Source organism: Pseudophryne corroboree, chromosome 10, assembly GCF_028390025.1.
Source record: "Pseudophryne corroboree isolate aPseCor3 chromosome 10, aPseCor3.hap2, whole genome shotgun sequence".
In the NCBI taxonomy this organism is placed as follows: domain Eukaryota; kingdom Metazoa; phylum Chordata; class Amphibia; order Anura; family Myobatrachidae; genus Pseudophryne; species Pseudophryne corroboree.
In genome coordinates, this window is record NC_086453.1 from 218997800 (window position 1) to 219025550 (window position 27751).

The following is a 27751-nucleotide window of genomic DNA, read 5'->3' on the forward strand; positions in this document are numbered from 1 at the left end:
GAATAACTCTAAGCAGGGTAGGGGGAGAGGACTGTTTCCACATTTGGGCTAGGTTTGCTCGAGCGGCTATCAGGATGTGGCCCAGGACATATCTGGCGGATGGCGTTATTGCAGTGGGGATAATTTGTAGTAATGCTAGGGTTGGGTCTGGAGCTAGGTGGGTGGACAGAACTTTATTTATTAGTTCAAATACATCTATCCAATATTTAGTGATCTTTGGACACGTCCAGAATATGTGGAAGATATGCCCCACCGAGCCGCAAAGTCTCCAACATTTATTACTATGAGAGGGCCAGAATTTATGGATTCGGTCTGGGGTTTGATATAATCTGTTCACTAGTTTTATATGCATTTCAGTGTGATTTAGGCATTGGGACATGGAATGCGAGGTTAAAAAGACTTGACGCCAATCTTTAGGGGATAAGGTTTTTCCCAGGTCTTGTTCCCATTTGATTTGGGCGTTTGATTTAGAAGGGGAGGTAGGGGTTATCCGAAGTTTATACCAGTATGAGATGTCGCCTTTGGAGGCCGGTAAGGAGAGACGGGAGAGGAGAGTATGTGAGGACGTGTGGAGCGTTGCGTAGGTAGGGGGGACCGTCTTCCACCAGTGTGCCACTTGCAAATAGTGGAAGAGTTCCGTAGCTGGAAGGGAGTATTGTGACTGGAGAGTAGGAAAAGGTTTTAGAGAGAGTCCATCGAGGAGATCTCCCAAGGATAACACTCCTGCGTTTCTCCATTTGGATAAATTGAGATGTGGTATCATCGATGTTAATGTAGTGATCGATATCTGGGAGATATGGGAAATGGGCGTTGATAGGGAGGTCGATAGGGAGTCCCAAATTTGTAGAGCGGCTTTCGTGGAGGGAAGGAGGGATGGTTGTGTGGGTCGGAGCGACTTTGGGATACGGAAAAGGTCAGCCAGGGGGATAGGATTTGATCGAGATTGCTCCAGCTCTATCCATCCCGTGTGCAGTTGGGTCGAGAAATAATATTTAATGGGGGCTAGGAGGGAGGCTTCTTGGTATAGTGGAATATTAGGTATGTTAAGACCACCAAATGCTCTAGGCAAGGTCAATCTGGAAAGGGCCATTAGAGGTGGTTTTGCAGACCAGATATATTTAGACATGATAGAAGAACAGGTTTGGATGGCTTTCTTTGGGAAGGGGTATGGTATAGTGCGGAAGAGATACATTAGTTTAGGGAGTAGGGACATTTTAAATGCCGCCATTCGACCCAGCCAAGAGACCTCATAGGATGACCAGGATTTCGTGAGGGATTCCAGTGACTCTATCAAGGGAGTTAAGTTGGCAGAGAATACGTCTTTAGTGGAGGTAGGAATGTTGATACCTAGGTATTTAATTGTATGGGTTCGCCAGTTGTAAGGGAAGGAAGCTTGGAGTGCTGAGATGGAATGGGATAGGTTGAAGGGGAGGGCATCTGTTTTGGTAGTGTTTAGTTTGTAATAAGAGGCGCGGCTGTAAGAATCTAACACGACGTGTAAGACTGGAAGTGTTGTGGTGGGTTTAGAGATAAAGAGGAGAACATCGTCAGCGAAGAGGCTAAGTTTATGGCGGGATGATCCGAACTGAATTGCTGGGATGTTGGGATTGTCTCTTATTTTAGCTGCTAGGGGTTCAATTGATAGGACGAAGATCAGGGGGGATAGAGGACAGCCTTGTCTGGTGCCATTTGTAATGGGGAAAGGGTCGGATAGGAAGCCTCCACTGAACACCCGGGCCGTGGGGGAGCTGTATAGTGCTAGAATAGAGGATAGGATACGGTCCCTAAATCCGAATCTGAGGAGAGTTTGGCGCATGTATGCCCAGTTTAATCTGTCAAACGCCTTCTCTGCGTCCAATGAAAGCAAGAGAAGGCCCTGATCTTCAGAAAGAGAGTCTATCAGGTTGAAGACCCGACGTGTATTGTCAGATGCTTGTCTCCCAGGGACGAAGCCAGTCTGGTCCGGGTGTATCAGTGAAGGGAGGAATTTGTTAATGCGGGTTGCAATCATTTTGGCATATAGTTTGATATCGCAGTTTAGTAGCGCTATCGGGCGGTAATTGTGCACAAGGGTGGGGTCTTTGCCGGGCTTAGGTATAGTGACAATACGCGCTTCTAAGAGCTCTGGAGGGAGGGAACCACGATCTGAAAATGTATTGTATAGCGAGGTCAGGAGGGGGGAAAGGACGTCGTGGAAAGTAGTGTAGAAGTCCGAAACAAAGCCGTCTGGGCCAGGGGCCTTATTCCTGGGAGTAGATTTGATAGTTGTGGAGAGTTCATCCGCCGACCATGGGGCATTTAAAGAAGAGAGCTGGTCCTGAGTGAGAGTAGGGAGGGAGAGGTCATCTAGGAAGGATGAAACGGACGGGGGGGAGGGTTGGGGGGTGGAGGGGTCAGATGCTAAGTTGTATAATTTGGCGTAATAGCTTGCGAATTGGTTCGTTATATCTTTAGGGTTCAGGATCTTTTGTTTAGAGGGAGAGTAGACACATTTAATTCTATTTCTGGCTTGTTGAACGCGGAGTTTGCGTGCGAGCATTTTGCCAGCTTTATTTCCTAGCAGGTAAAATTTGTGGCGCAATCTATTCAGGGCCGCTTGGCTGCGTGCGAGGAGTAGCTTTTGGAGTTGGCCTCGGACATTAGAGATCTCAGTTTTAAGTGCTTTGGAGGGGTGGGCCTTATTCTTAGTCTCGAGGTCCATCAGGTCGTCTTCCAGAGATTTCTGCTTTTGAAGGGCTTGTTTTTTGAGAGTGGCCCCAGCCTGAATGGCGGCACCACGGATGACGGCTTTAAAAGCACACCAATGGTTGATAGGAGAGGTATCTTGGGGGGAATTGGTAGTTAAATAGGAGTCAATAGAGTCAGAGATTATTTTTTTAGATAGGGGGTTGTTTAGTAGGTATGGATAAAGGCGCCAATGTCGGGGAGGATTGGAGGAGTTCTGGAGGTTCCATTTCCAGAGAACTGGGGCGTGGTCCGACCATGTGATTGGTAAAATAACCACACTTTTAGTTCTCTGGAGAGACCATTTATCGCATAAGATCAGATCTATTCTGGAATAGGAGTTATGGACAAGGGAGTGGAACGTGTATTCTCGGTCTGTGGGGAATTGTGTCCTCCAGATGTCGTATATGTCGAATTCTGCAAGTAGGTTGCGAAAGGCTAAGGAGGGGCCAGAGATAGAGGTTGGAACAGATTGGGGGAGTTGGCGGGACTTGTCCAGTTTAGGGTCCAAAACAAGATTAAAGTCACCCAGGACTACCAAGGAGCCCTTTAGTGCCTTTCGTATAGTGAGGAATAATTTTCGCAAAAATGGGACCTGGTTAGAGTTAGGAGCGTAAAGGGATACTAAGGTAACCAGTGTGTCGTTGAGGAGGCCAGTTATGATAATATATCTGCCGTTTTTGTCTGATAGTTGAGAGTGTAGGGAAAAGGAGACATTTTTGTTAAAGAGGATGGCTACTCCGTTTCTTTTAGATGGGCCATTAGCATAGTACCCCACTGGGAAATGGCTATCTTTAAAAAGGGGGGGGTTAACAGAAGAGAAATGGGTTTCTTGTAAAGCTATGACATCAGCTTTTTGCTTATGGAAAAAAGAAAGGGCCAGTCTGCGCTTGTTGGGAGAATTAAGTCCCTTAACATTAAGAGATATGAGGTTCAACATTGGAAATCAATAGTAGGCATGATGAAAGTGATCTGTGGGTATCTATTGGAGCGTATCTGCTCCGAGTGCAAATAGGCGTTGGTAGCCCGGAATATGGATCGAGTCTGGAGCTCGAAGGGGAGGGGGAACAGGTGGGAAATGCATGGGTTGAAATTAAAACAGGAGAGGAGGGGGTAAACAACAAAAAGAAAAGAAAAGGTCCGGTATATTGGACCTGCATGACTACTGCATGGGTAAGGGGGAAAATTCTGGGGAAAGCAGTAGTACAGAAAAGAAGTGAGGCGGGCTGGATTGGCCTGCTCCGTCACTCTAAAACAACTTCTAAGAGGGGAACCTTAGGGCGTGGGGGTCTATTGAAGGCTACTCTAATCAGGAACGTACGCCCCCTAGGTTACCAGTTGGAAATTGGTAGGTGTCAGTAAATAACTGGGCAACTTGTCGCCCCATAGAATATAACAACATTTGAACAACATGTGAGGGAGTACCCCCGTGACTTGTAAACCAAGAAATCAAACATATACCGAGGTAAAACATTACAATTGTAGAAAGAAGCATATAAAGGATACTTTCCCTTCCCCGCATTGGAGGGGGAGAAGATCAGCAGCCTCCGTAAATCGGAGGATCTGGTGCATGGTTTGTGAGAGGACCCAGGTCGGGAGTCCAATGATTCAAGAGGTCGACCAGTCGTGGCTGACGTTAGCAGCGCGTGATGTTGTAGACGGCTTCGAGACGGAGATATCCCAGTCCATCAGTAACTTCACGCCTGCATCTAGGGAGGAGATTATGTAGGTCGAGTCCTCGTATGAAACTATCAGTTTAACTGGGAATCCCCAGCGGTAGTGGATGTCGTGGGCTCTCAAAGCAAGAGTGATGGGGGTGAAAGCACGTCTCTTCGCTATGGTAGCTGCGGAGAAGTCTTGGAAAATTTGAAGACCCCCCCAGTGTATCTGAGGTTTTGGATTCTCTAGCAGCCCTCATAATGCGTTCCTTGACTGGGAAGAAATGGACTCGAAGGAGGGTGTCTTTAGGAAGGTCAGATGAGACGGTTCTGGGTCTAGGGAGACGGTGAATACGGTCAATCAGGAGTTCCGAGGCATCTGCCTTAGGGAGAAGTTTCTTGAATAGGACAGTGGCGTAGGCTTCCAGTTCGGAGTTGGTAACTGAGTCAGGAATGCCTCGAATTTTGATGTTGTTCCGCCTTGATCTGTCCTCCATATCCGCCAGTTTGGATTTGAATTGATCCAGATCTTGTTGTTGGCGGTCGTGAGATGAGAGTAGGTCATTGTGGGAGGAGACCAATTCCTCCATCTTGCGTTCCAATTGATCCGTTCTGTCTCCCAGGGCTACCAGCTCAGTTTTGACCTCACGAATGGCAGAGGTCAGATCTTTAGAAAGTTCAGATTTGAAGGCAGAGAGTATTTGGCAGAGGGATCTCACGGTTAGAGGGGCATCCGACTCGCAGTCCACCCCCGATACCGAGAGAGCAGAGGACAGAACACTTGATTCCAAGGTGTCCAGTGTGGCAGAGGGGGAGGGAGTATTTTGTAGTGGGGAGATTTGGAGGGCTTTTCGCGAGGGGCAGGCAACTTTCGGGGGGATTGTTTCCTTCTTTTTTGTAGGCGCCATTTCTCGTCAGTAGCAACGCGCCTAGGGTTGTTGAAGAGACGTGCCTTGGTGATGGGTCCAATCAATCGGTAATAGTGAGGCAGGGGTGCTCAGTCACATTGGAGAGTATTACGTGTTATTCAGACAAGCATGAGTGACGGTAGACAGGTTAGAGAGCGCTCACATTATGAGGTCATTGAGGACATAGGCCCAGAGGGAGTGAGTGCCGGGGCACAGCTGAGCTGGGCGGGTTGTCAACCAGGTCTGCCTGACCGGGCGGATGAGAGGTCTGGTTTGGTGTGGTGTGATAGGGACAGTGAGAGTTCTTTTAGCCACCAATCTAGTGGAGTTTAGGGTGGGCTGTGTCTTGGGAGCGGGGTATGGTGATTGCCACAGGTATCCGCTAAATTTATTCCGCAGATCCTTTTCCAGAGTGGATGCTGACTCCAGAGGGAGTTATACTCAGTCTCCCTGGTGCTGGGCTGCGGGAGGAATGAGAGATGGTGGCTTGCAGGGTGGGACGGATAGGGGGAGATGCAGGTAGGTCAGCTGGAGGGGGTCGGTTATGCGTAGAGGTCACCCGTCGGCTGTGAATTCGTTAGAGTGCAGCTGCAGCTGTTTCACCCAGGGCCTCTTTGCGGTTCTGGGCAGGTAAGCCCAAGTATGAGAGGTTAGCTGGGGAGGTCTGGGGTGCCTGGGAGGTGAAAGCGGGGGCAGTTGCCAACGGATCCCACAGCGGGACTTTGTGCACTACAGAGCCTCCTCGGTGTGCTGGCCCCCGGGGTCTGGCCTCGCTAGGCGGGCAGGAGAGAGAGTGGAAAGCAATTGGGGTCTGCGGGGAGTGTACAGGCCGTGTACAGCCGAGCGGCGCCTCTCACCTCCGTCTGCAAGATGGCCGCCGGGAGCTGACGGGCACGGCGGGCAGGCTCCCGGAGCGTGCTCTCTCAGCCGGGGTATCGATCAGCGGTCCTGCCGTATGTTCCCTCGGGGCTTCAGGCAGCGGAGGGGTGGAGCGGCGGGGGGTCTTGGTGCGCAGGGACGATTTCTCCCGGTTCTTCTATGCGCCGTCCCACGGATCTGGAGCTCGGAGTCGGGCAGGCTCCAGAATTGAGGCCCCGGTCCCGGACAACGGAGCAGGCCGCAGCCGGAGGACAGTAACAGCGGCCTTCAGCGTTCTACACCCTGTCCAGCACCCGCACAACAGCTGCAGGAAATGTATTTGAGAGGGTTCAGGGGAGAATTCGCCCCCAAAAAAGGGTTTATTAGTCGGCTTCTGCAGGAGCTCAGGGTAAGCTAGACCTCTCTCTGCAGTGTCCAAGCCACGCCCCATATGCAACTTGTTTTATAAATTAATACTAGTGTAACGTAATGAACGATGTGAACACCTGCTAAAAAATTAAGAGGTAATTTGAAGTCTCTGTAGAGTTCCAATATCTGCACTAAAGGACGAGTGTCTTGGACTTCACTGACTTACACTGACTTACATTAATAAGTACATTATTCCACCGTGAAGACACAGACAGAGCCAGAAAGTGGTTTTCCTTCCATCCTTGGTTTCCCTTTGGAAACAATTATATCTATTTTGAGTCATTTGTTGTGGCAATATTGTAGCTGTGTCTGATACCCCTTATACACTGCCAACCTGGGTCCAGCCCAGGTCACTGAACCAAGTTTCAAGCCATGTCACAGCGGCTTCAAAAGCTGTTTACTCCAGAGACTGGACCCAGGTTATTGACGGTGCTTCCCCCTGCCAAGCACCAGTGAGCTGGCTCTCTATAGGGTCTTTCGGGCTGGGTTACCCTTTCACACTGCCCTGCAACCTGGTTCCAGCCCTGCTCGCTACCCGGGTTGGATTTTCTAGGAACCTTTTAAACTGAGCCCCGACCCAGGTCGACCTGGTATAATATTATAATATTTGGTCAGTGTAAAAGGGGTGTTAATTGCAGTCACAGTGCTTTGGGCAGGCAGGTACAATGCAGTTTAGTGTAAACCTGCTAAAGATACAGACTGTCAGAGCCGTGGCAGCCAGGCCCGCCATAAGAGGGGGTACTGCGGGCACAATAGTCCCGGGCCCGGACTCTCTAACAGAGATGAGAGAGCCCGGGCTACTCATGCCTCCTGCCAGCCGCTGTCCGCCCGCCACTCTGCTCCGCCCCCTTTTCATGCCCGAGATCTGACTGTCACAGGAGGGGAAGAGGACGCTGAAAGCATCAACTGTAAGCGTCCCTCCCAAAATGTCCGCTTCCTCATAAGAGATAGTTATTAAAGATACTAGAGGAGGCTCCTCTAGTATCTTAAATAACTGTCTCCTTTGAGGCGGCGGCCATTTTGGGAGGGTCGTTTTCAATTTAAGCTTGCAGCGTTCTCACCCCTCCTTTGACAATGTCAGAACTTGGGCATTACAAGGGGTGGGGCTACCCAAAAGGAGGGGGCTGGGCTACATAGGAGCAGGCTGGCTGCTATGACAAGGAGAGTGAGTAAGAGAGAAAGTGTGTATGTATGGGCGTGTGTGTGTGTGTGTGTGTGTGTGTGTGTGTGTGTGTGTGTGTGTGTGTGTATGTATTTATGGATATGCATGTTAATATGGGGCATTAATATGGTGGAAGGGGCATTAATATAGTGTTGCTCCATATGTGCACAGGATTTATTTATTTATTTTAAAATATATATATTTATGTTTTGTTTTTTTTACTTTTTATATATATATATATATATATATATATATTATTTTTGAAGGGGGGGGGGGCTGCCTATTTTGTCAGTTTCGGGCACCACAATTTCTGAGGGCAGCCCTGGTGGCAGCTACATATTCCTCTTTGGATCTCCATGCCTCTCTTCTGTGGCATTGGCACAAATGACACATAAGATAAACGAGTTAGTGACAAAATTTCATTCATTAGCATGAGAAAATATTAAGACATTCAATTTCAGTGCAGTAATCTTTACCCTCCCTTGTGCATTGGCTTGTTAGTGCAGCAACATTGTAACTTCCCATTAGCATTCGCTAATTGCAAATCAAACTTGAAAGAATCTAAATCTTAGAACAGGTTTAAAAATCTTTGCGCCTCGCCTACTGTAAATGTCTAGTTTGTTTGCCTCTTCAGCGCATCAAGGCAGGTAGAGCACAGAGAGGGTCATTTGCGAGACTGCATAAAACGTAGGAGCACAGGAAATATGGCAGATTGTGCTGTACCCTGTTTTTTTTTGTTTTTTTTAGCATAGTTTCCCCATTTATGTGGTTTAATGCATCTAAGTGCCAAATGTGCAAACTGGATTTTTAGGCACAAATCTATCAGTGTAATAAAAACAACAACAAAAAAATAGTTCAATTGTGATACATGAAGCAAAGATTACCCTGGTATCCTATTGCTCTCATGCCTTATGGACTTGGTTGCCGACTTCCTGGCTGTTCTCTCCGGGAGAAAGCAGCCAGGTCGGCTCAGCAGAGGGGGCGGAGCGGAGCTATTATGTGTCAAGGGGGCAGAATGGAGGCTGAACAGATGTGTAGTCACCACGATTGCATCATTGTAGCCACGCCCCCTGTCTATAATACCATATTACTGGCATTATACTGCATGGGGCGTGGCTATGATGACTCAATTCAGCAAGAATCACGTCATCGACTGCCCGGACCGCCAACTTTACTCACTAAGCGGGCGGCTGGGCAGTGGGGAACCTAGAAAATCAAGAGATATACCTGTTCTTTTGGGGGGCCAGGAAGGCCACACAACTTTTGGGAGCCTCCCGGCCTTTCCTGGAGAGTAGGCAAGTATCCTTATGTAACACATGACGGATGTTTGAGATTGCAGTTCTGTATTTAGTAAAAGTATTTTTAGAAAATATTTTATTCAAAGGGTGGTCCAAAATAGATGGCAGCAAGTCTTTGCATTGGCATTGTGTTTGCCTGCATGCACAATCCTATCTGTTCTGGCAATCCTGGTAATGGTTGCACTAAGCATATGTGAATGTGAGGGGACATTTCCAAAAGCAGAACTTGAGCATGCATCCATTGTTGAGCAAAATAGTCAAATAAGGGCTTCAACACAAAACTAGAGAGTGTGTTCTTTTTGTTTTTTTTCTCTTCTTCTTCTTCTTTTTGTTTGGTGTTTCATAAATCACCAGAAGTTTTTAGCTCCAAACAGCAGTTCGAAGGGTATAAATGCAGACTACTGTCAGTTTGCCCGTTGTTTGGGCCAAATCTCATAGTAAAACTGGATGAGAAACACCTGATTTCATCCCTTCTACCTCTAAGAGCTCATTACTTCTCAGTATTAGGCTTAGTCCGCTATTGGGTGGAGGCCTGAAAAAATGATCGGGTCCCTGCCCTAGAGTGGCCCAGTCTAATGCTGCATAGAAAAAGAAAAAGCTGCTTGGGGCTAATAAAAAATGTAAATAAAAAATATAATAGAAAGAATATAATTCTATATCAATAAAAATATTGTATATAGAGCGATTAGTCTCTGTCAAATCGCTGAGCAAATTCAACGATATACTGTATACAAACAAACACAAAACAAGGGAGTACGGCTCTTATATCAAAATACTAAAATATCAAATACTGATATGGCACGATAAGTCAAAATTGTGTGAAGAAAATACTGTGAAGAATATACTGGGAAGAATATATTAATATCTATATATCAAGTTAATAAGAACAACTAAAAAGATTCCACACCATAGCCCTTATTAGTAAAACACACTGTATATAAATACATCAAGTGCCTACAGAAGAAGTCATAAGAGTCCACAACAAATATAAAATTGTCAATGGAGAAATCCTCCCCATGCAACTACAAGTCCCAGAGTATGCTAACACTTCGTTACTGCAGTCAGAGTTGATATATATAAGAGAGGAGGAGGCCTGTGTGCAGACTCTGTCTGGTCCCCCTCCTCTATAACCAGCTGTGCTGTAGACTCGGGTCACTAGGGGACTCTAGCGCTGTCCCAGAGTCTAGCACAAATCCGCAGGTCTCTGGGAAAATGGCGCGGTGGCCATTTTCCCAGAGATTTTCTTACTGTGTATGTGCAAAATGCCAGAAGAAATGGGCGCCGCACCACTTTCCTGGTGATTTCTGCAGCTCTGCTGCTGCCGACGTGGACTCCAGAGAGTAAGTATTGAAATAAATGGGTGCAGGGTGTGCGGTGCACACACTGCACCCATTATAAATGTACCCCTAACAATTCAGTCTCTCCCCTGGGCACAGTGGCCTTCTGGTGTCTCTCAGAAGCAGCTGGGTGCCTGAGTCGTTCTGTAGTACTCACCACTATGATGTGGTTCTTCAATCACTGATTTCCAAATATGAAAAGTAGCACTGTCGTCCATAACCAGCTCCACCATAATTATATGTGGACTCATCGATAAGCACTTCAAAGTAGCCAGGTATTTATCCACCAGTGTAGGCGATCTCTGAGCAGTTCTGGTCTTGCTATAGAGGGCTTTATCAATGAGTACATCCAAAATGATCCCAAGGTGCTCATGTCACCTTTTAGAAGGGCACTGATCCTCAGTTAATATCAATTAGTCTACATGTGTTGAATACGTGTACAGTATAACCAGTACTAGGTGTGCTCATTGTTAGAAAACTACATCCAACCAGGGCCGGTGCAAGGTTTCTCAACACCCTAGGCAAAACTTCTGCATACGGCCTCCCCCTCCCCCCTATAACCTTTTTCCACCCAGGAACGGGGAGAGGGGTGAGTCGTGTGACACAGTGTGTGAGGGGTGCATATAAGGCAGCAGGGGGAGCAGGAGAGAGAGTGAGAGAGAGAGACAAAGAGGGTTTCAGGGAGAGAGAGAAAAAGAGGGGGGAGCAAGGGAGAGAGAGAGAGAGGGGAGAATGAGTGAGAGACTGTATCAGGGAGATAGAGAGGAGTGACATAGTGAAAAAGGGTGTCAGGGAGGGAGAGAGAGAGAGAGGGGAGCGAGAAAGAGACGTAGAGAGAGAGAGAGAGAGAGAGAGTGTCAGGGAAAATGGGGTCAGGGAGAGAGAGATAGAGGAGGTCGATTCGAGAAAGAGGGGGTGTCAACCAAGGAGAGGGGAGGTTTTGGCAAACAGTCAACGAGCACATCAATTTAAGTCGAAGTAGTTAGATAGGGGTCATAGAACAGTCCACATCAAAATGACATCAAATAACTAGCATATATTTCATATAGCCGGTGGAGGTGCGCCCAGAGAGTAAATATAGTATTGACAGAAAAAAGAGAGAAAGAAACTCTCTGGTTGGGGCACTCTTGTCTATGAAAAAATGGAATTAGTTAAAACACTTAACTTTTATTAGTTATAATTAGAATAGATATATACGATAGCCTGTGAGAAAAATGTCACATGGTACATAATACTTGAAAGATATTTCTAGGGTTGGCGAAAATAGCAGGAATAATAATAAGAAATTTGAGTTCAATGACTCAATTCAAAACATATAGGCAATCCTATATAAATATATTGACAGTCTGGTACTGTTATAAAATTGTCCGGAACCTGAAATATAGATAATAAAAAGCAGGATGCTTCGATATAAGGAGTTTTATCAATTATAGGTCAGACTGACACTATGGGGGTGATTCCGAGTTGATCGTAGCCCTGCAAAATTTTGCCGGGCTACGATTATGAACATAGACATGCGGCACCGGCGCATGCGCAGTTCTGTCCCGATCGCACTGCTGCGATAAACTGCAGCTTGCAATCGGGTCAGAATGACCCCCTATATGAGTCCGAAGCAATTTACACACACACACACACACACACACACACACACACACACACACACACACACACACACACACAATAAATTAGTAACACATGCAGTCACAAAATACATGAGTGGCATATGCAGTCCATCTCAATAACTTGTCGTCAATGGTTAACAGACGCCCTCTGTATGGTAACAAACAATAGTGTGTTGCTGAGCTGGCTAACAATGTGTCAATGTAAAACTTCATGTGATACAATACTGCTGTGTAGGGGTGCGGGTGATGAAACAAATCAGAATCATCAAAGTGCAGTTCAAAATAAGTCTGCCGCATAGATGGATACAATGTATAAGTCTGCCGCATAGATGGATACAATGTATAAGTCTGCTGCATAGATGGATACAATGTATAAGTCTGCCGCATAGATGGATACAATGTATAAGTCTGCCGCATAGATGGATACAATGTATAAGTCTGCCGCATAGATGGATACAATGTATAAGTCTGCCGCATAGGTGGATACAATGTATAAGTCTGCCGCATAGGTGGATACAATGTATAAGTCTGCTGCATAAATGGATACAATGTATAAGTCTGCAGCATAGATGGATACAATGTATAAGTCTGTCGCATAGGTGGATACAATGTATAAGTCTGCCGCATAGATGGATACAATGTATAAGTCTGCCGCATAGATGGATACAATGTATAAGTATGCAGCATAGATGGATACAATGTATAAGTCTGCCGCATAGATGGATACAATGTATAAGTCTGCCGCATAGGTGGATACAATGTATAAGTCTGCCGCATAGGTGGATACAATGTATAAGTCTGCCGCATAGGTGGATACAATGTATAAGTCTGCCGCATAGATGGATACAATGTATAAGTCTGCCGCATAGGTGGATACAATGTATAAGTCTGCCGCATAGGTGGATACAATGTATAAGTCTGCCGCATAGGTGGATACAATGTATAAGTCTGCCGCATAGGTGGATACAATGTATAAGTCTGCCGCATAGGTGGATACAATGTATAAGTCTGCCGCATAGGTGGATACAATGTATAAGTCTGCCGCATAGGTGGATACAATGTATAAGTCTGCCGCATAGGTGGATACAATGTATAAGTCTGCCGCATAGGTGGATACAATGTATAAGTCTGCCGCATAGGTGGATACAATGTATAAGTCTGCCGCATAGGTGGATACAATGTATAAGTCTGCCGCATAGGTGGATACAATGTATAAGTCTGCCGCATAAATGGATACAATGTATAAGTCTGCCGCATAGATGGATACAATGTATAAGTCTGCCGCATAGGTGGATACAATGTATAAGTCTGCCGCATAGGTGGATACAATGTATAAGTCTGCTGCATAAATGGATACAATGTATAAGTCTGCAGCATAGATGGATACAATGTATAAGTCTGCCGCATAGGTGGATACAATGTATAAGTCTGCCGCATAGATGGATACAATGTATAAGTCTGCCGCATAGATGGATACAATGTATAAGTATGCAGCATAGATGGATACAATGTATAAGTCTGCCACATAGATGGATGCAATGTATAAGTTTGCCGCATAGGTGGATACAATGTATAAGTCTGCCGCATAGATGGATACAATGTATAAGTATGCCGCATAGATGGATACAATGTATAAGTCTGCCGCATAGATGGATACAATGTATAAGTCTGCCGCATAGGTGGATACAATGTATAAGTCTGCCACATAGATGGATACAATGTATAAGTCTGCCGCATAGGTGGATACAATTTATAAGTCTGCCGCATAGATGGATACAATGTATAAGTCTGCCGCATAGGTGGATACAATGTATAAGTCTGCCGCATAGGTGGATACAATGTATAAGTCTGCCGCATAGGTGGATACAATGTATAAGTCTGCCGCATAGGTGGATACAATGTATAAGTCTGCCGCATAGGTGGATACAATGTATAAGTCTGCCGCATAGGTGGATACAATGTATAAGTCTGCCGCATAGGTGTATACAATGTATAAGTCTGCCGCATAGGTGGATACAATGTATAAGTCTGCCGCATAGGTGGATACAATGTATAAGTCTGCCGCATAGGTGGATACAATGTATAAGTCTGACGCATAGGTGGATACAATGTATAAGTCTGCCGCATAGGTGGATACAATGTATAAGTCTGCCGCATAGGTGGATACAATGTATAAGTCTGCCGCATAGGTGGATACAATGTATAAGTCTGCCGCATAGGTGGATACAATGTATATGTCTGCCGCATAGGTGGATACAATGTATAAGTCTGCCGCATAGGTGGATACAATGTATAAGTCTGCAGCATAGATGGATACAATGTATAAGTCTGCCGCATAGCTGGATACAATGTATAAGTCTGCCGCATAGGTGGATACAATGTATAAGTCTGCCGCATAGGTGGATACAATGTATAAGTCTGCCGCATAGGTGGATACAATGTATAAGTCTGACGCATAGGTGGATACAATGTATAAGTCTGCCGCATAGGTGGATACAATGTATAAGTTAGCTAGCAGTGAAAATATTACTGATTAGTTTAGATTCAATGATGTAGCTACCATAATAAAACCCTGCATGGGCACACTGGGTGTGGATCATAGAGTCAACAGTAATTAGGACGACAGTCACTAAGTCGACAGTGACTAGGTCGACACCTGAAATAGGTCGACATGGACAAGGTCGGCATGGAAAAAGGTCGACATGGGTTTTTAATTTTTTGTGTCGGTTTCTTCGTAAAGCGACCGGAAACACCAATTAGTGCACCGCTCGCTCGCCGTGCTTCGGGCAAAATGCCTCGCTCCGCTACCGCTGTGCTCAGCACAGGTTACCGTTCCCAATTGTAGTCCACATGGATCGTAAAGTATGAAAAAGTTCAATTTTTTTTTAAATGTGAAAAACTCATGTTGACCTTTTTCCATGTCAACCTTGTCCATGTCCACTTAAAGACCGGATACCGGGCACACTCAGGGGTGATAGAAAAGAAGGTCTAACAATGTATGACCTCTGTAGGGCAGCTGCTGCTCTGTCATATGCAAAGGGTCGCAGTGATGACAGAGTGACCATGTCCGCAGAGCCGTCACTCTAGAGTGTCTGCTATTGGAATAATGGAGTCAGATTGTCACTGTTGAATTCAATTACTTAAATTCAGCGTAGGAACACTGCTGACGCATGATCCAATGACAGAACTCTGGAGAGGAGATGTAGAGAGATGAGGTGTGGGCAGAGGAGAGGAATAGAGCTGGAGAGGGGTAGAACAAAGTTCCAGTGAGGTGGAGAGCAGCTGCTGCCTGCTGTATGTGATGTATAGTCACAGTGGACAGCAGTGAGCGGGTCCTGCCGCAGCTGTGACCAGATAGAAGGACGAAAGAGTGGGCGGCTGTGGAGAGCAGTCGAGTCAGCAGCGTACCCTGTTGCAGTGCCCTGTTTTGAATTGAATCATTGAACTCAAATTTCTTAACATTTTTCCTGATATTTTCGCCAACCCTACAAATTTATTTCTAGAGTTATGCCCCATGTGAAATTTATCTCGGAGGCTATCGTATATCTATTCTAATTCTAACTAATAAAAGTTACATTTTAGGTAATTCCATTTTTTGTCAAGAGTGCCCCAACAAGAGAGTTTCTTTCTCTCTTTTTCTGTCAAGAGAGAGAGGGTGTCAGGGAAAGCGAGGGAATGAGAGAAAGAGAGGAGAGCAAGAGAGAGAGGGAAAGAAAGGGGGGAGAGAGAGTGTGATGGAGAAAGAAAGAGGGATGAGAGGGGAGAGAGAGTGAGGGGGCAGAAAGGAGGGAGAGAGATGGTGTCAGGGAGAGAGGGAAAGCGAGTGGGAGACAGAGGGTGTCAGGGAGAGAGAGAGGGTGGAGCAAGAGAGAGAGAGAGTGTGTCAGGGAGAGAGAGAGGGGTGAGAGCCAGTGAGAGGGAGGGGGAGCGAGCTAGAGTGAGAGACAGAGGGTGTTAAGGAGAGAGAGAGAGAGCGTGTCAGTGAGAAAGAGAGGAGGAGAGACAGAAGGAGGGGGAACATGTGAGAGAGAGCGAGGGTGTCAGGGAGGGAGAGAGACAGAGGGGGGAGCAAAAGAGAGGGAGAGTTGGGGAAAGAAAGAAGGATATAGAGAGGGACAGATTGAGGGGAGCAAGAGTGAAAGAGAGGAGAGACAGTGAGAGGGAGGGGTAGTGAGTGGGAGAGAGAGAGCGCATCAGGGAGAGAGAGGGAGAGAGTGGAGTGAGAGTGGGGAGAGAGGGGGAGAGATATAGAGGGGGAGAGAGAGAGGGGAGAGAGAGAAAGGGGAGAGATAGAGAGGGAGAGAGATGAAGAGAGAAAGAGAGAGAGGAGATATAGAGGGGGAGAGAGATGGATAGAGGGAGGGGGAGCGAGATGAGAGAGAGATGGAGAGGGGGGAGAGATAGAGCTAGGGAGAGAGAGGAGGGAGGGAGGGAGAGAAAGGGGAGCAAGAGAGGGGAGAGATGGAGAGGGGGAGAGATGGAAAGAGAGCTAGGGAGAGAGAGAGAAAGAAATGTGAGAGATAGAGAAGGAGAGAGAGAGGGGGAGAGATAGAGAGAGAGGGGTGGGAGAAATAGAGAGGGAGGAGGGATGGGGAGAGACACACTACCTGTCCCAGCCTTGCTAGGCTTCAGCACAGGGCTCTGATGGGGGCGGGCACTTCACGACATTAGGCCCCCCCCCCCTTTCTACTTGCAAATCGCGGCAATGCATTCTCCTGCTGCCAGGAGCCGGCCAGGTAGAATGGTCCCGCCGGCCCAGCAATATTTGTTGCGTTCTGGGGGCCCCTGGATGACCGCCTATCTGTCCTACAATCCGGCCCTACACACATAGACAGCACGCCGGCACTACAGAGCCTTAGCAGTGCCCCCACCAGGCCAGGCTCCAGCTGCAGAAACGCCAGGTGTCCCCAGCGCTGCCATAGCCACACTCACCATATGGTGCCCCTGCTGCCCGCGATCCATCAGCGCGGTCATCATGCAGGGGGGTCCCGGCGGAAGTGGCTGTCCATTCTGCCCTCAGAACAGGAGCAAAGGAGCACCAGGTACTGGGAAAGGGGCGGCGGCATCAGGTCACGGTGTATGAAACACTTGGGGGGACCACCTGACCTATGCACGCTGACCCACTGATGTCCCCTCTGGCAAATTAGAAAAGGATGGGCGGGCGCACAGAGTCAGACTGCAGCATGCGAGTGTTAGTGGACAAACCTAGAGATCAGTTACTGTCATCACCGGGTGCCTGCCAATCGTTTCTTTCTTTCCCCCAGGCAACCTCAGCGGGCGGCCCTTCAGGTCCCGGCGCCCATAGGCAGCTGCCTAAAGCTGCCTAATGGAAGCGCCGGCCCTGCATCCAGCAGTATAAAACATCACAGACTGTGTCTTGTCTTTAAAATATAATTGATGTAATCAATAAAGAAAATATCAAACACTTGGGACATTATAGCTTCAGATCCATAAAATATATAAATACATATCCTAGTCCTCAGACTAAAAATAACTACTCAAAACACGGTTTAAACCCAGGACCTGTATAATTCCAAGCAGTGGTCAAAGTGGGAATTTTGAACTGGGGGTATAGAAATTTTTATGGAATTCAGTGTTCAGCCCGGTTTGTACTATTGAACGCGCATGTCTGGAAAGGGGACGTGGCCACTCAAAAGGGTGTGTGTCCTTAAGAGGACAGGGGCGGTGAGGAAGACTGGGGTGGTAAGCTCCCTATCACCTTCCTCAGTCCCTTCCTCTGCCCATCAACACTGTTCTCAGCCCTCAAATTACCTTCCTTAGTGGCTTGTCACATTCCACAGTCCTCATTACCTTCCTCGGCACCTCATCACCTTTCTCAGCCCTCATTAGCTTCCTCAGTCCTTCATTACCTTCCCCAGGCCCTCATCACCTTCCTGTGCCTTCATCACCTTCCTCAGCCCTCTCCTGACCTGTCTCCTGGGCTCCTGTCCAGGGCGGTGTAGTAGCTGCTGGTCATACAGGGAGATGCACTTCTGGCACCACAGCTCCAGCCAATCAGGGCACGGGTCCCGGGGACACATAGGGGGAGATTCAAATGTTTGAAAAGTCAGTTGGGTGTCTGGTTTTTCCTGTCTATTAGATAGGGAAAAAAAGACTCCCAACTGACTTTTCAAGCATTTAGATCTCCCCCATAATTTTTAATAAGGTGTAAGGTGTGTGGGCAGTCAGCAGCGGCTGTCTGTGCTGCCTTATGGGTAGGATGGGTGCCGTGGTCTGCCACAGTAATTAGGACGTGGCTGCTGGAAAAAAAGTTCAGTACTTGAAGTGCCAAAATACACACTTCCAGCATTGGTCCCAAGTCATTACTCTTACCTTTGCACCAGTTGTTCCCAAATTCGGTCCTCAAGAACCCCAAACAGTTCACTTTTTCAAGGTCACCCAGCAGTTGCACTGTATTACCAACTGTCACATTTTAAAATTCACACCTGAATTAGAGACATAAATTGTTAGGGGTCCTTAAGGACTGAGGGGCAGATGTATTAAGCCTGGAGAAGGCACAAGGAAGTGATAAACCAGTGATAAATGCAAGGTGATAACGCACCAGCCCAGTGCCGTAAGTAGGCATTTTAGCGCTGTGTGCAAGAAACGACAGTGGCGCCCCCCCATGCAAGACAGGGGCAGTGCGCGCCGTAGGCGCGCGAAAAATGTAGAGGGGCGTGGCTTCATGGGAAGGGGCGTGGCCACAAAATAATAGCAATTCATACTACGGTGCACAGTAGTCTACATTATTCAAATTACGCTGCACAGTAGCGCCACTACACCAGGTAGAGCCCCTTTTATACATTACAGCAGACAGCGTCCCCCTTTTAACACATTACAGCAGACAGTCCCCCTTTTTACACATTACAGCAGACAGCGTCCCCGTTTATACACATTACGGCAGACGGTGTCCCCCTTTATACACATTGCGGCAGCCAGGCCCCCTTTTTACACATTACGGCAGACAGTCCCCCTTTTTACACATTGCGGCAGCCAGTCCCCCTTTTTACACATTGCAGCAGCCAGTCCCCCTTTTTACACATTGCGGCAGACAGTCCCCCTTTTTACACAATGCGGCAGCCAGTCCCCCTTTTTACACATTGCGGCAGCCAGTCCCCCTTTTTACACAATGCGGCAGCCAGGACCCCTTTTTACACAATGCGGCAGCCAGGACCCCTTTTTACACATTGCGGCAGCCAGTCCCCCTTTTTACACAATGCGGCAGCCAGGACCCCTTTTTACACAATGCGGCAGCCAGGACCCCTTTTTACACATTATGGCAGACGGTGTCCCCCTAAAAGAGAGAGAGAGAGAGAGAGATACTTACCTGACAGGCTCCTCGTGCTGGCAACTCCCTCGATGCAGGCAGTAAGATGAGAAGGAAGAGGAGGGAGGGGGAGCAGGGAGCCGCAGCAGCGCTATTTGATTGGTAGTAAGCGCCGCTGCAGCATCCCCCTCTTCTTCTGTATTGGCTGCCTGGCGCTGCGGTGGATGCTGGGATGAAGGAACCGCATCCCAGCATCCATAGCAGCGCCGGGCAGCCAATACAGAAGGAGAGGGGGATGCTGCAGCGGCGCTTACTACCAATCAAATAGCGCTGCTGCGGCTCCCTGCTCCCCCTCCCTCCTCCTCCTTCTCTCCGCTGCTCGGCGCTTCTGTCTTCCCCTCCACAGCGCGGCGGCGGCGCACACAGCAGAGGCGGCATGTAATGAGTCAATTTGACTCATTACATGCCGCTGGCCGTTGCGCCCTCAGGGCAACTGCGCTGTGTGCCAAGCCCCCTTGGCACACACGTAGTTACGGCCCTGCACCAGCCAATCGGCTCATAACTGTCAATTTACATATTGGCTCATTGGCTGGTGTGTTATCACCTTGCATTTATCACCACTTTATCACTTCTTTATGCCTTCTCCAGGCTTAATACATCTGCCCCTGAGTTTGGGAACCACTGTTTTACACTATTCATGTTCCAATAGGCAATATATCTGAGCTCAGACTAATTTAAAACTAAACCTAATGGTATATATGTGTGGACTACCTTGCGCACCCTCTTGATAACCGGGTAAAAAACGGGGTTAACAGATATAAAAATAAAAATAACCTCAATGTTCCACTTTCCCCTTTATTTACTGGGATATTATAGTAGTATAGTCCAAATATAATTTCACCGAGCGGACTTCAACCTCAGATGTCCAATTTCTTGTTCTCTTAGTCTCTCCTTTCTCCAAATGGGAAACCAATTTCATGTGGACCCCAAAAACGGAAAAGAAAGGAGAATATAGAGTAATATTGTTTTTATTCAAGGAATTTTTAAAAAATTTATATGTAAAATCGGTATTTCCCACAAACGAAAAAATGAACAAAATTAAATACATATACAGCAATCCACCAAGGATTGGGCTAGAATGCGTACCGGATTTCGTGGGGTGTCATGAAATGTCCACCCTAAACAGCATGTTAATATACCAAGGATTCCCCTCGTTCCTTCCAGGTGCTGTGTCGGTCTCAGGATCTCTCTGATGGGCTGGTTAGCAGACCGGGCGTCCCCGGTCAGGTGTCCTGCGTTGCCCACGTAAGCTGTGCAGCGGAGAGGAGATGCCGCGCCGTATACTGTATAGCTGGCTGAAGCGCATCAGCCAGCTATACAGTATACGGCGCGGCATCTCCTCTCCGCTGCACAGCTTACGTGGGCAACGCAGGACACCTGACCGGGGACGCCCGGTCTGCTAACCAGCCCATCAGAGAGATCCTGAGACCGACACAGCACCTGGAAGGAACGAGGGGAATCCTTGGTATATTAACATGCTGTTTAGGGTGGACATTTCATGACACCCCACGAAATCCGGTACGCATTCTAGCCCAATCCTTGGTGGATTGCTGTATATGTATTTAATTTTGTTCATTTTTTCGTTTGTGGGAAATACCGATTTTACATATAAATTTTTAAAAAATTCCTTGAATAAAAACAATATTACTCTATATTCTCCTTTCTTTTCCGTTTTTGGGGTCCACATGAAATTGGTTTCCCATTTGGAGAAAGGAGAGACTAAGAGAACAAGAAATTGGACATCTGAGGTTGAAGTCCGCTCGGTGAAATTATATTTGGACTATACTACTATAATATCCCAGTAAATAAAGGGGAAAGTGGAACATTGAGGTTATTTTTATTTTTATTTTTATATCTGTTAACCCCGTTTTTTACCCGGTTATCAAGAGGGTGCGCAAGGTAGTCCACACTTGTTGTTATTGTCTTGAACGTTTCTGGTGAGTGGGATCACCTGGACCACTATTGCTGCACTTTTGAGTTGGGGCGCTGTTTTTTTCAAACTTGTATTCTAATGGTATATATATCTAGTCTGAAACCTATAGGTAATTTCATATTATGGAAAAATTCTAAAAAAAAACATAAAACTATATTAAAATAAACATAAAGTAAGTATAGAAAGAAAATTGTACGTGATAATATTTGACTCACACCAGGATGGAACCCACACTCCCCATTGCAGTCCTACAGAGTGTAGAAGATATAGAAATAGATCTGTTCTCATGTCTTTGTAGATTACATAACCTATAAGGACTACAGCTGTTCTAAACATATCAGATGGATAAAGACTTGAGAAGGTTACTACATCTAACTGCAAGACCAAAAGTTTAAAATACTTCCCAATAGGGTATACCCTCAAGATTGCTGAAAGGACTCAAAATCTATAGTATTGTTAAGACCATCAGGGAAAATAGTATGAAGTGTAAACATCCAATATACTTCTTTTTCACATAGAATCTTGAACCGATCTCCTCCACTAAAAGTTGGTGCTATATGTTGAACCCCTATCAGTCTCAAGCCTTTAGAACTACCGCTATAGGTTTCCAAAAAATATTTTGATACACTATGTTGAGGACATTTTTTATAATGTTATTCTGATGTTCCCTGAACCTATCTTTCAGGGCTCTAATAGTACAGCCTACATATGTAGGCCACGCAGACACTGGGGCACATAAATACAGTACATGGTGCTGCAATGAATATGTTGTGCTTTATTAAAAACCTCCTGAGTGATAAAAAGATGTTTTGAAACTACATATATTGATCAAAAATGGACATGTAATGCACCTATTGACACTACATATAAAGCACCCAGTCAGTGGTGATATTGTCCTAATGTCAGTAAGGGGGTTAGCAAATAGTAAAAAAGCTGTCAATATATTGGCCATAGTATACCAGATTCGCTCCAAAATGGCCATCCCAAATGTACCGCTGTTCAAACATGCCCATAAACAAGTTGGCTTAACTCAGATCAAAACTGGTACCTGTGGCCGTACAGTTACCTGTGAAAAGAAATCACCCTCAAATGTGAAATAATTATGAGTTAAAATAAAATCAGCAAAGAATGCATTTTTTTCAAACAATCAGAAATATTGTTATCCATAGATAAAAAAAATAATGAACTGCTTGTATTCCTAGAATAAGAGGAATGTGTGTGTAAAGACAATGAATGACCTAATCTATAGTGGTGTCTCATGTAATATTATTATTATGGTCTATGTTTGCCGGCTTTGTTGTTGTTGATATTATTACTACTATTAAATAGATGTAACACCTGTGTTACTCTTATTATTATTATTATTATTATTATTATTATTATTATTTAGTGATTGTTTATTTTATTTTAAATATTGCCCCTAATAAAAATAAAATTCCTGCATAATTCTTACCTATTTTTTTTTCTTTTCATCTGCTTCCACTGTAATCCATCTGGAATCTTGAAATCCTAGATTAGATAAAAAAAAGAAAAAAAAAGTGACTTCCGGTTCCGGCGCTGATGCGGTCAGCAGCAGCCCAGTGAGCTCCATGGCAGCCCCAGCCCCCGCTATCTTACCCGCCCCCGCCAGTGCACGTATACCCCGCTTACCTGCCTTGGACCCTGGGGGAAGCGTTCAGCCTCCAGATGAACCGCTTTTTGGCAGCCTCTGATCCTGCTAAACAGCCGCGGCAGTACCGCTGAAATCGCGGGAGGAATCCAAGATGGCCACCGCGATGCAGCCTCCAGCACAGACACACCAGCTGGCGCAGCTTGTGAATACTGAGGGGTGGCCAGCTCTCCCTAATACACAGGAGACAGACATTACTACTGCAGTGCCTGCTGCCCCTTCATCTCTGCTCCCCCATACATTGCCACAAGCAGCTGAAAGTCCTATAACATATTCCACAATGGTGCAGGCAATACAGGACACAATTAGTCCTATTATGGAATCCCATGCTTCCAAGGTCACGCAGGCTGTTCAGGATATAAAATCCCAAATCAAGCAGCTCTCTAAGAGAGTCCTGACAAATGAACACCGCCTTGGGGAAGTGTTCCAAGATGTCACTGGCTTAAAGGCACAGACTGCCACATTACAAAAAGCACATTATCAGGGTTTAAACAAGCTCAAAGATGTTAAAAATCGCTCGAGGCGTAATAGCCTCAGGATCGTGGGACTCCCTGAATCTTTAAAGGGCCCTGCTCTTTTTGCCTTTATACAGTCTACCCTGCCTAACTTACTTGATCTTCAAGACCAATGTGAGGGGATGGTTGTAGAGAGAGCACATAGGATTGGTCCCTTGCGAGATACCTCTACCGGCAGACCACGCACTGTCATCTTTCTTGCACTTAATTATATTCCTAAAGATGCCATATGGTCGGCATCCCGATGCAAAAGAGACTTACACTGGAATGGCATTAAGCTTTAAATATTCCAAGATTACTCAGCCGAGGTGGTGAGGGCTCGGAAGGAATTCACCCCCATATGTTCCCGCCTTGTGAAGTCTGGACAAAAATTCGCACTTTTGTATCCCGCTCACCTACATGTGTTTTATGGGTCTTCTTTCAAAGACTTTTCTACACCCTCTGATGCTGACTCTTATTTGAATGAGAAAGGTGAAGAACAATCCTCTCAACTGATATTTACCCAGGACTCTGTCTCTTAATAACTCTGATTGTCACTTCAGGGTCCTTCTATGATGCTGCTATGCTTTGTACCTAACACTATACCACAGATTATTAATCTAAATGATATCAAGTATTTCAGTTAACTCTGTTCTCGATTTATATTGGGGACTACCCTCTTTTTGGGACTCCCTATAGTGTTTCATTACCTATTTCATAGTCGCTGCAGCAACACGCCTGGGGTAAGCCTGGAACTCTCACCAAATTCTTCATGTTAGGAGAATTTCATTATATATACATATTGATACTGGAAGTTCCGTTTAGTTGTAGTAAGATTCTGTTCTCTTGTAGAGCGCTCTGCATGTGTTTCTCCCTCCTTCTTTTCCCAATGTTTTTCCCGTAATGTGTTTTGTCTTATGTGGACGCTGGTTTGTCTTCTTTATGTTTTTTCCTTTCTACACACAGACTGTAGTATTTTTCCAAATGGCTGGAACCCTATATTATCCTGGATAGAATTCCACACTTGTGAGTATACCCATCCTGATCATTTACTATGTCTAGACTAAAGATTGGTACTTATAATGTGGGAGGATTTCATACACCTGTGAAGCGCAAGAAAATCCTGATTTACCTGTCACGGCTGGACATTGACCTAGCGTTTCTACAGGAGTCCCATCTTATTCCCTCCAAAATATTGAAACTTAATACATTGGGATGGGCCGTACTGGCTGCAGCCCCGTATAATAGTAAAGCATGAGGGGTACTTATTCTGATTAGAAAGCAGATCACTGCTGAGATTCACTCTTCTCAAATAGACCCTGAGGGCAGATATTTAATTCTTGACTCCATGATTCAAGGCACACGCTTCATTCTTTGTAACATTTATGCCCCAAATACAAACCCACAACCCTTCTTTCTAGATATAGCAACCAAATTGTACCCACATTCCCATGAGAATATTGTCCTAGCGGGTGATTTTAACTCCACGGCTTCCCAAGTCTTAGGTAGGAATACTTGTATATCCTCGAGGCGCACCACCCTAAGATATGGCATTCCCTATTTGCTGAATCAACTACATCTGGTCGATGTCTGGAGGACGTGTCACCTGATCGAACGTGATTATTTCTGTTTGTCAGCTGCCCATGGCACTTTGTCACGGATTGATTATATGCTGATATCTGCCTCACTATTTGGTCGGATCCACGCCTGCAGTATCGAACCCATATCTCTATCTGATCATGTGGTTTGCTGGTCCACTCTTGCCACTTTTACTGATAAAGGCCCCAATCGGCAGTTGGGATTTCCATCACACCTCTCCAATTCTATCAAATTTAGAAATATGCTTGAGTCCTCATGGATGGACTATAAACATAACAACTTAACTACTGCAGAGGAGTCCCCACTGCTGTTTTGGCAAGCCTCTAAACCTGTGCAGAGAGGCTCCATTATTTTTTATACCTCTAAACACCGTAAAGACACCCAAGCTCTATATTTAGATGCCCAATCTAAGTTGACAGAGGCGTACCAGGCCTTTAAACGACACCCTACTTTGGAGACAAAAACCACATATAATAAACCAAAAATACTTTTTGATTCTCTTTTTTCCCAAATTCAATCAAAACTCACGTTTCTATCCCAGTCCTGATTTCATAAATTTGGTAATCGTTCTAGTAGACTGTTATCTCATTTATTGAAGCGCCAAAGAACTCCCTCCGTTATTCAGTCTTTAAAAAGACCTGATAACTCTTTGGCAACTGTGGGCAGGCACATTTCAGATATACCGTACTGCATAATTCTATTCTAACCTATATAAACAACCCCAGATTAATGCGTCTCAGAAACTTACATTTTGGTCTAAAATCTCTTTACCCCGTCTACCTACTAGTCTTTCCCAGACACTAATGGCACATATTATTGAAGAATTGTTTAAAGCTATCAAAAATCTACAATCAGGAAAAGCCCCTTGCCATGGTGGCCTATCAAATGACTACTATAAAAGTCTAGCCCCTAAATTAGTACAACCCCTATGTTCGATCTACAGTTGAATCTTTTTCTCACGGGCACCCCTCCTCCACAATATTTCAATTCAGCTTTACTGAGAATTTTGCATAAACCAGGGAGGGATCCCACTACCCCTAGTTCCTGTAGACCAATTTCCCTGTTAAATACAGATTTTAAATTATTCACCAAGATTTTAGCAGATCGACTTAGAACCCTACTCCCCTCCATTATCCACCCTGACCAGTCTGGATTTATATGGGGTCGGCATTCAGCTGTTAATGTTAGAAAGATTCTCACGATAATGCAGTGGTTGAAATCTTCTGGAACCACTGACCCCCATGCTCTGTTATCCCTTGACGCAGAAAAGGCATTTGACTTAGTCACATGAGACCATCTCTTTGAAACAATGGGGAAATTTGGCCTTCTGGCAGAGTTCACTCATGTCATCAAAATTATCTATCTTAATTCCTCATCACATATCTTATCTAATAACTATCTTTCCTCCCCAGTCCATATCAACAGAGGCACCAGACAAGGCTGTCCTCTATCTCCCTTACTATTTTCACTAGCCCTTGAGCCATTGGTGATTTCCTTATGCCCCTCATTATTATATACAGGTATTAGTGTTCGTACACACGAAACTAATCTTAGTTTATTTGCGGACGCAATGCTATTATTTATCTCTAACCCCTCTCTATCAATTCCAGTAATTACCCAGATTATTGATTATTTCGGCTCCTTCTCTGGTTTTAAGGTGAACTATGACAAGTCTCATCTTTTCCCGTTATATACTCCCCTAGATTATTTTCTAAATTCTCCTATTTTCTCTCACTTCACCCTCAGTAAAACCCCACTTAAATACCTTGGGATTATGATTCTTCCATCTTTGAGTGATTCATATTCAGTGAATTTTACCTCGATTTATGCGTCTATGGAAAAACTGTTATGTGGATGGATGCCATTACCTCTGTCCCTGTCAGGCAGAATAGCTGTGATAAAGAATATTGTATTTCCTAAACTCTCATATGTACTCCAGATGTTACCGTTATTACTTACCAAACCTGATGTCAAACGATTTAGAGACTTATTCTCTAAATTTGCTTGGGGACGCGAGAGACCGAGAATCTCTTTCCATAGATTGAAACAGGCAAAGGTAAACGGATGTTTTGGCATGCCGGACATTGACTCTTTATCCCGGGCTGCTCTATTTCGGTATATTACTGACTTCTCACGCAGCGCTCTTTTTACACAAACACCATATTAGAGGAACATCTTTTTTACCCATTCTCTCCAGCTGCCTCACTGCATACCCTGACTCGTCTAATCCCTCAAGGCTCTACTCAGAATATTCTTTTTGCTGACACGTATAAAGTTTGGGTGTCAATCAACAAACCGTTTGCTAGGAAACACACTGAATCCTTGCTTACTATGTTTTGGGGTAATCCTCCATTCCCGCCATGTCTTGAAAATCCAAATTTCCTTACATGGAGGGAAAAGGGTATCTCCTTCATCAGAAACATTTTTGACCCCGGAGGCACAATTTATACTTTTTCCCACTTAAATGACAAGCATTCCTTACCTAACAGGCAATTTTTTATGTATCTGCAAGCACGCCACTATGCGCTATCCACCCCACTAATGATGCCCAACCGTGACAGGTCTGATCCTCTGATAACACTATTGCCATCAAATAGTGACATAGGCTATTGCATTAACTATATTTACGCCTCTCTCATAGAGTCAGATTTGGATCATGTATGACGGGATATAAATTGTAAATGGTTGAGGGACGTTCCTGATATCCATCCTCTACCCATATTGTTGCAAGAT

General features: G+C 45.5%; 1 protein-coding gene across 3 annotated transcripts in view; it reads left to right on the top strand.

Moving 5' to 3' along the window:
* PLCH2 (phospholipase C eta 2) overlaps nucleotides 1-27751 on the top strand; it is a 1361647-nt gene that overhangs the window by 314589 nt on the left and 1019307 nt on the right. The gene's annotated exons all lie outside the window — the stretch shown is intronic.